This window comes from Eschrichtius robustus, chromosome 8, assembly GCF_028021215.1.
Source record: "Eschrichtius robustus isolate mEscRob2 chromosome 8, mEscRob2.pri, whole genome shotgun sequence".
Lineage (NCBI taxonomy): Eukaryota > Metazoa > Chordata > Mammalia > Artiodactyla > Eschrichtiidae > Eschrichtius > Eschrichtius robustus.
In genome coordinates, this window is record NC_090831.1 from 8,181,339 (window position 1) to 8,190,665 (window position 9,327).

The 9,327-nt window shown below is 36.3% G+C and overlaps 1 pseudogene; it reads left to right on the forward strand.

Moving 5' to 3' along the window:
* The first annotated feature begins 489 nt into the window (after positions 1 to 489).
* LOC137768287 (large ribosomal subunit protein uL30m pseudogene) lies at positions 490 to 2,466 on the forward strand (annotated as a pseudogene).
* The last annotated feature ends 6,861 nt before the right edge of the window (positions 2,467 to 9,327 follow it).

Here is a 9,327-nt window from a genome sequence, read left to right on the forward strand (position 1 = left end):
GTATTGTGTAAGCCCAGAAGGGAACTTTTATTTTGACTCTTTATATTAATGTAAAAATTATGCTTAAGAATACAAGGAAGAATAATTCCAGGGTGTTTCACTATGTGTTGCAATGGTCTTTGTTTCCTTCCAGTATACTTATCTATGAACCCCTCATTTTATTGGCTCCATGGTTATAAATGTTTTCAGGAAGTGCTTTCTGAAACAATAAATACCTCTCTGCTCCATTATCAAAAAATTCCCTGCATTTCATGCCTACATATTATTTGGGCAACATTCAGGGGAAAAAGAAAGGAGGCTTTGTTGATCAGGCTTTCATACTAAAACCTGAAGTTTGGGAATCTGAAAAGTGAGAATAATGATATCTTTCTTTTTATGAATATTTAGAAATGTTTATTTCCAGCTCTCACTTTGGTGAAATTTTCTATGAGGATAAAATAATCATAACTTTAAGAAGGAGTAACAACATCTTTGTCCTTATAGTCTACAATGTGCCCTCAACACTTTATCCCATGTACTCACCGTGAAGTGGGCACTCTCAGCCTCATTTTCCAGTGGAGGAAACAGAGTCTTGGAGAGGACAGGTAAGTTGTACCAGGCGTTAGGGCCATTAAAAAGGAAAAATGACTCAACTCAAGGCTCTCCCTCTGTCCCCCAATTGAAAGACCATTTTTCGCCTTCAAAACAAAACAAACAAACGAAAATTTTCTTTTCTACCTCTGGGTTCAGATGACAGTTACATTTTGCCCAAGAATATTGAGCAATATCAAATGACTTTTTTTCCCCAAACACTGGAGATGAACCACAAGTTATTATAACAAAACTGGTCATTGCTCTCGCCAAAATATTTCATCAGCTTCTGGCGTCTCCTTATATCTTGATATGCTTATCCAGCATGACTGATGGCTTGGTTCTTAATAAGTAGGCTAGCTAAGCAGAGCAGTTAATGACAGGAGATTTTTCTTTGGCTCCAGGGCTCAGCATGCACAGACAGGACCCTGCATGAATTCCCCCAGCATGTGACGATAAGATGCTTATAGTCTGCCAGCATCAAGCAGCTTCATTAATTAAAAACACATTGCATGTTATCACAAAAGATTGATTTTTCTAGGAAGAATTACCCTTTGGCATTTATGATGAGCATGAAGAAAAACAGATAATAAGACTACAGACATAACTTTCCTTAATTTAGGACAGCAAATATTTAAGATTAAGATTAAGACTTCAGCAAAGAGAGCCTTTAGTTATCATTCTGCAAAGAAACTATTTGGGACAGTTGTTTTTCTTTGTTTAGGCTAGCTCTGAAAGGTAAACATTTACTCAGCCATGCCGGGTATCTGTGATTTAACATGATATAGCCCTAAAGTTTAAAACACACAGTTGAGTACTTCACCCTTCTGTGCTTAAAACAAAACAATGCAAAATAAACAATAAGTGGACTAATAAAAAGCTTACCAAGCTGCCAAACACTGAAAAAGCATCTAGCAAAATCAAGATGTCTCTTTGAAGGAGGTTATTGATATTTTCAGCAGGAAGTACAGTGTTCTGAGGCTGAGTTTTAAAGCAGTATGGTATTAAGATGACCTACCTCATAGCACTAATATAGAACTTAAGAGAACCTGGAATCCAAAGCCACAAGATTTGACTGACTTGGATGTACAACTCTATGTAACCATTTCCAATGTCCTGCCAAGCAGTTTTGTAGCTCCTGCTTCAATTTCACCCCAGACCTCATTACATTTCAAAATTTGCATTTAAACTAGAAGAGTTCCAACTGACAAGGCGCCCTCCTTAGAAAATTGAAGTGATGCTTTTTTACTCCCTGGTGTAAACCATTTCTACTTGAAGACTTCTACCACCTCCCACCCAAATGTTCTCTCCTCCACACTAAGTATCCTCTATGAAGTCTACTCCCCATCAGGTGGAAAGACATTTAGCAGTCGCCATCTCTAAGAACAGTCACCACACTCATGGCAGGGATTTTGCGCTCAATAGTTCAGAGCCCCCCAGGCACACTATCAATGGTGACAAAAGGTGTGGAGCCTCTTTTTGTACGGATTGGATTTGTCACAGATTGACGAAGTCAAGAATTCCAGACGAAGTTTTTCAGCCTTCACCTGAAGGTCATGAAAAAGGTGGTGGGGATCCACAGCAACCTCATACACTGCATATTGTTACCAGAATAAAAAGTACAGAAAGACATCCCTATTGGGAGAAAGATTTAATAAGGATGCTTGGGTTACAAAAAGCACATACTCCTTAAGTTCACAAGAATATCCCTTTGGTGAATGCAAAACTGAAAGCGGTTAAGCATTTGATAGGAATCAAGCCCCTGAAGCTGCCACGAGTTCTCCCAGTGGAGGAGGACATGTCCAACACGTGCCTCAAGAGCACTGGGGAACTGATGGGGTGGGGGGGGGGGGTTGGCTTCAGAACCCTGAGCACCAGGAAGAAAAGAAGTCCTGATGGCCTCGCAACTTCAGAGTAAAAAGTGCAAGTCATTTCTATGTAAAGATGGTGAGAAAGTGTTCTCATTAAAATATGTTTTAAATTCTAGTCATTAAAAAAAAAGATAAAGATGTTTTCCAGATCCCTTCAATATCTGGGGTCTCTTCTTCACATGTGGCAGTTTGCCAGTGACCCAAAATCAAGCACAATAATCCAAGAGCAAGCACAATGAAGCATCACATTCTTAGATATCTACTATGCACTTATATTAAAGCTGTCTTTTGAGTTTAGATGTTTGTCCAGAGCTTTCATGGTATTTCCATTTCTGAGATGATGACGTGCCCTGTGCGTTATCTATGTGCCCTTGCTATAAGGCCTCCTATGTTGACCTGCCTTTTATGTCCTGTTGCAGATCCTGGTGGACAAATGTTCAAGCAGCTGCCTTAACTCTATACTTACTGGTTGTATAAGGAAAAGTAATTGTAGGATTTCCTACTTACAAAGTTATGACCCTGAGATGGAGTATTTGCATTAGATACATCAAACACTAGGATCTTTACATTTTTTCCTCCCTTAATGTCTATTTTGATCCAATATAAACATAGTCTGGGCATGATATACTATCAAACCACTATACACGTCTATAGGTTGCTTAAAGACTATCCCAAAGAGGGAAATTCAGGGAAAATTCCAGTATAATTTAATTGTTCATATTGTATTTAAACAAAAGCAGATGGTTATATTTTATTGAATTTTGCTCTATTGAATGACTTGTTTTGGCACAATATAAAGCCAAGTAAGGTTCAGACTGGGGACCAGGGTGAAATGGTGCTGTTTATGTACGTGGCATAGGAAGATCTGAGCATGAAGGTCAACTAGGTGTAGACTAATGTTGGTTCCCTTTTATTTATTAAGTGAAATTGACATGCCTTAGATGACAGGTAAAGCTACACAACTTTTCCCATCTTGGCTCTTGTGACACTTCTCTGCAACTTTCACATTACACTATTACAACTTTCATGTTACAACTTTTACATTATGGCTGTACCTCTAAAATATACCACATGGCCTCACTTTCCAGTCTTTGCTTACACATTTTCCTGTTCTAGAATGCTCTTTCATTGCTGCATGTATGTGAATACTCTCACCATCTTACAGGCTCAGAGTAGGATGCTTAGATCAGCCCCTCAGTATATAACCATTGGCCTCACTTTTATGTGGGTGCTATGCTGGACTTCCTTATGATTTCCTTTCTCTTGGTGCATAGCCTAGTACCTGGTTTAATTCACAAGTTGACTCATCTCTGGGCTTGTGGGATTGATGTGGCCCTGCACTATCGCAGTCCTGCGCGCTGGGCTTGGTAATAAGAGAAAGAGAGTTAGACGCTATAGTTGTTGCAGAGAATACCAAGTTGAGTTCAAATACAAATTGTTTCCCCTCACTGATTTTCACTTGAATGGCACTTTACAAAAACTAATTTTGATACATGTTCCCTCTTTTCTATTAGCCCTTCAAAGTCAACTTTGTGTTTTCTAAACTAAGAAAATCTTTCTGATTGGAATCACAATCTCTGATATACCATTTTCCATGTACTACTGCCTGGGACCACCTCAGGGAATCTTGACAGCATGTAACTAATTTGTATCTCAGTTTCCTCATCTGCAAAATTGGAACAACAGTAGTACCAAGCTCATGTGTTTGTTATCTGAGCTAAATGAATTACTACTTCTAAGTGCAAAAACTCTAGGTAATATGCATTATATAAATGTCAGTTAAAGAAATTCCTTTTTTTCTTGTGGGTAGGGAAACATTTTCATGAATTTTAGATGTTTCTTATCCTTATTTGAGCAATCCCAAGCTTATTTCCCCACATATAAATCCTAGTTATCCTTCAAGGAAAAGAGGGAACATTGGAGTGGTAGAACAGTAAAAACAAAAAAAATTCATATTGTAATCAATTCGACTCCATAAATAACCAAACTTATGCCCCTGCACCAGTTACCCACTGAATTTTCAACTTCATATCATTAATATGTAGATAGAATTATCTACTTCCTATGTTTTTTTGGAAAAATTAAATAATCACAACTTATCATCTGGGCCTTTATTAATCCAAAATACATTTATTGAAAGCCTAATATGTAAGAGTACTATTTTAAATATGGGGTCTCAAGACTAAATGCTATAGTCAATGATCCTCCTCTTGCAGAAATTATTTTCTAGTGATGGAAGATCAATGATAAACAGTAGTAAACAAAGCAACCACCAAACAAATGAAATGGAACATTGGAATGTAGGGGAAGAGTTTAACATAGGATGGTCAGAGACGGCTTTTCTGAGGAGGAGACATCTAAGCAGAGACCGGAATCTCTGGAAACAGGCAGGTCTGGTGATGATTTGGGGAAGAACATGTCAGGGAAGAACAGCAAGTGCAAAGACTCTTGGCCCAGTAGAGGCCAGCCAAAAGGCAGCTGACTTAGCTTACGAGCTGGAGAGCTGATTAAGGGAACGTGGGTGGAGGCTGAGACAGCTGCTGACGTGAGCCCCACCCACTTTGTCAAAGCCGCTAGATTTTATTCTACGTATAATGGAAAGGTTTAAATAGGTACAATTTACATTTTTAAGAGGAAGTATGACATCCATGTATAGAACAGAATGTAGGAGGGCAAGAGGAGAATCAGGGAGACTAGCAATGAGGACATACTGCAATTGTCCAGGTGAGAGATGAGAAATAGTGAGGTAGAAGTACTCTAAAAAGGCAAATTAGGCATAATTTGCATAATTAGGCATAACACAAAAATGTGTCGTGGATTGAATGGTTCAGGGACAGAGTGGTGTGAAGTGTAACTCCAAAGTTTTGTCCTGAGCAAATGGGGACATGCTGATGAAATTAATAATACAGACATACCTCTGAGATATTTTGGGTTCAGTTCCAGACCATTGCAATAAAGCTAATATAGCAAATAAAACTAGTCACATGAATTTTTGGTTTTCTAGTACATATAAAAGTTGTGTTTACACTATAGTCTATTAAGTGTGCAATAGCATTATGTATAAAAAACAATGTATATACCTTAATTAAAAAATATTTTATTGCTAAAAAATACTAATCATCCTCTGAGCCTTCAGTGAGTTGTAATCTTTTTGAAATCGAAATATCAAAGATTACGGATCACAGATCACCATAACAAATACAACAATGAAAAAGTTTGAAGTATTGCAAGAATTACCAAAATGTAACACAAAGATACGAAGTGAGCAAATGCTGTTAGAAAAATGGTGCTGATAGATATGCTCAATGCAGCTTAACAAACCTTCAATTTGTGGAAAATGCAGTTATCTGCAAAGAGCAATAAAGCAAAGTGCAATAAAACAAGGAACGCTTGTAATAATAACAATAAAATAAAAATAGTAAAATATGATGTAATTATTACTATAGACAAGCAACTATTTAAATTGATTTAGGAATAATAATTTGCTTAATCCCTACCAAAAAAAACCCTGTGGGTTAGATGCTATTATTATTTTCCCCATTTTACAAATGTAGAAACATACAGGAGTAAAGTATACTGCCTATTGTCCCAGGTTTACTAAGTGACATACAAGAATTGAGCTGAGTCTAGCTTCATAGTCTATGATTTTAACAACTATAATATAGTGCCCCAGTGTTTCAGGGAGGATAAACTTGGCATACCTATTGAATATCTATATGAAGATATTGAGTAGGCTGTTAGATATCTGACTGGTACTCAAAAGCGAGATCAGGGCTCAAAATGAAAAAAATTGGAAGAATTTAATTAGAGATGGAATATAAAGCAAGAAACTAGATGAGATTACATGGAAAGACAGAGCAGAGAGAGAAGCAAGGAGGGCCAGAGATTAAGACCTGTAGAATTTCAATATTCAGAAGATGGGAAGAAGACAGGGAATCAGTTTAGACCGAAAAGGGATGACCAGATGGGAGGAAAATAAGAAAATGGCATCCAAGTGGAAAAGTGTTTTCAAAAGAAGAAACTGGCCAAAAGTATGGGTAAGAGAATGAGTATATGAGTGTCCTGAGGGTCTGATGAGGCATATTATATCTCTAGGCTAATTAAAATGAATAGAAAAGATTGTATAATGAACAAGCTAAATGAGGAAGAAATGAAATAATAATGATGATCATGATGATAGAACAACCTAAATGATGAGAAAAAATAAAAATAACGAAATGAAATAAATAGTATGAAAGTAGACTTAAACTCCAAAGTATCAGGATCTACATTAAATTTAATAGCACTTCTGGTGCAATGGAGTTAACTCTTAGCAGTCTGGCAATGCCACACTTAACAATTATAAAATCTGTGCAAAGTATAAGAAGCACTACAAGAGAGTTCTGAAGAGTGAGCAACCTTTTAATGGGAATATAATCTTGGAGGTAGGGAGCATTTTGTGGTACATTCCCATTTTTTGTGGTTTTGACCCAAGAATAAGTCATAGTGGCTGCACAGTGTCAGGGAGTTTATACTCTGATAGGCTGCTATCTTTCTGGCCTGAGAAATCAAAAGACAGGTCCTGGGACAACCATAGCCACCAGAGAGGAAGGAATTCTGTGCAGGAGTTAGTAAAGAAATGATCCATGTTCTGTGTTTGAACTCTGCCCAAGTCTGTGGTTGACCCTGAACCATGCATTCACAGGGCAAACAGAAAACAGCCCACAGATACATCTTAAAGTACTGAAGTGAGATTTGAACCATGGTTCCTGGAGGTAGGTGAAAGTTTGCCATTTGTGTCTGAGCAAGTTAATTGTCTGGTAGTAAAAATATATTATCACTCTTTGGAGGAATATAACAAAATCCAGAGCCTACAGAACATAAAATTCACAACGTCCATGATACAATCCAAAATTGCTTGACAAAGGAAAAACTGGCAAAACATCACTCATTCTCAAAGGAAAATATAATTAATATAAAACAATCCCGAGATAACCCAAATGTTGAAATTATCAGTAAAGGTCTTAAAACTATACTATATATAGTTATAGTTACTATAACTATGCTCCACGAGGTAAAAGAAATTATGCTTATAATGAATGAAAAGACAACATCTCAGAAGAGAGAAAATATTTTTAAAAGGATCAAATGTAAATTTTAGAACTAGGAAATTACAATATCTAAAAAAAACCCCCACTGGATGAGCTTAATAGCAGAATGGGGGTAACACAAGGAAAAGTCAGAGAATTTGAAGGGTCAGCAACTTTTTCTGAATAGGGTCAGATAGCAAATATTTTAGGTTTTGTGGTCCATATAGTCTCTGTTTCAACTACTAAAGAAAGCAGCTGTAGTCAATATGTAAATAAATGTATATGGCTGTGCTCTAATAACACATTATCTATGAAAACACATTGTAGGCTAGGATTGTCCTGTATGCCATCATTTGCTGTTTCCAGAAATAGATTCATAGACATTATCCAATGTGAAGAAGACAGAGAAAATATTCTGTAAAAGTGAACAGATCCTCATAGACCTGTCAGACAATATCAAATGGTCTTGCTTATGAGTAACTAGTCTCCAAAGGAGTAAAGAGAGATAATTTAGCATAAAAAATTTTTCAAAGAAATAATGGCTAAAAATGTCCCCAATTTCATGAAAAGTAAAAGTTTACTGTTTCAAAAAGCTCAAGGAACTTCAAAGAGTATAAATACAAATCTCAAAATCACAAACACACACACACCATACAAGACTAAACATATCATAGTTAGACTACTGAAAACCAGAGTAAAAGAAACATCTTGAATGCAGTGAGAAAAAAAAAAAGATGCATTGTATACAGGGGACTGACAACTTGAAACCATGAATTCCAGAAAATAGTGGAATGACGCCTTTAAAATGATAAAAAATGAAAAATCTGGCAATCCAGAATTCTATATCAGTGAAAATATCCCATGTTCATGGATTGTAAAACTTAATATTGTTAAAATATCCGTATTATTCAAAGTACTCTACAGATTCAATGCAATCTCTATCAAAATTCCAATGGTATTTTCACAGAAATAGAAAAAAATCCTAAAATTTGTATGGAACTACAAAGGACTGTCAATAGCCAAAGCAGTCTTAAAAAGCAGAACAAACAAACAAATAACTCAATTGAAAAATCAACAAAGGACTGAATAGACATTTTTCCATAGAAGACATATATGGCTTACAGGTACACAAATTATCAGGGAAATGCAAACCACAATTAGATATCAATTCACAGATGTTAGGATGTCTATTACCAAAAATACAAGAGATAAATTCTGGTGAGTATGTGGAGGAAAGGGACCATGTATACTATTGGTGGGAATGTAATTTGGTACAGTCTCTATGGAAAACAATAAGGAGTCTGCTCAAGAAATTAAACTCAGAGCTACAGTATGATTCAGCAGACTCATTTCTAGGTATATATACCCAAAGGAAATGAAATCATGATTTCAAAGAGATATTTGTACTCCCATGTTCATTGCAGCATTATTCACAATAACCAAGGTATGGAAGCAATGTAAATGTCTGTAGTCCAATGGATGGAAAAAGAAAATAAAATGTGATATATGAAACAGCATAGGTGAATCTGGAGGACATTATGCTAAATGAAATAGGCAAGACAGAGAAAGACAAATGCTGTATGATCTCACTTATGTGTGAAATTAAACAAACAAACAAAAAATGATGCACTCAGAAAAACAGAGAGTAGAATGATGGTTGCCAGGGGCTGGGGGTTGAGGGAAATAGGGAGAGGCTAGTAAATAGGTACAAACTTTAAGTTATAAGATAAATAAGGTCTTAAGATCAAATGTGTAACATGGCAATTACAGTTGATAATAATGTATTGTATAATTGAAATTTGCTAACAGAGTAGAAC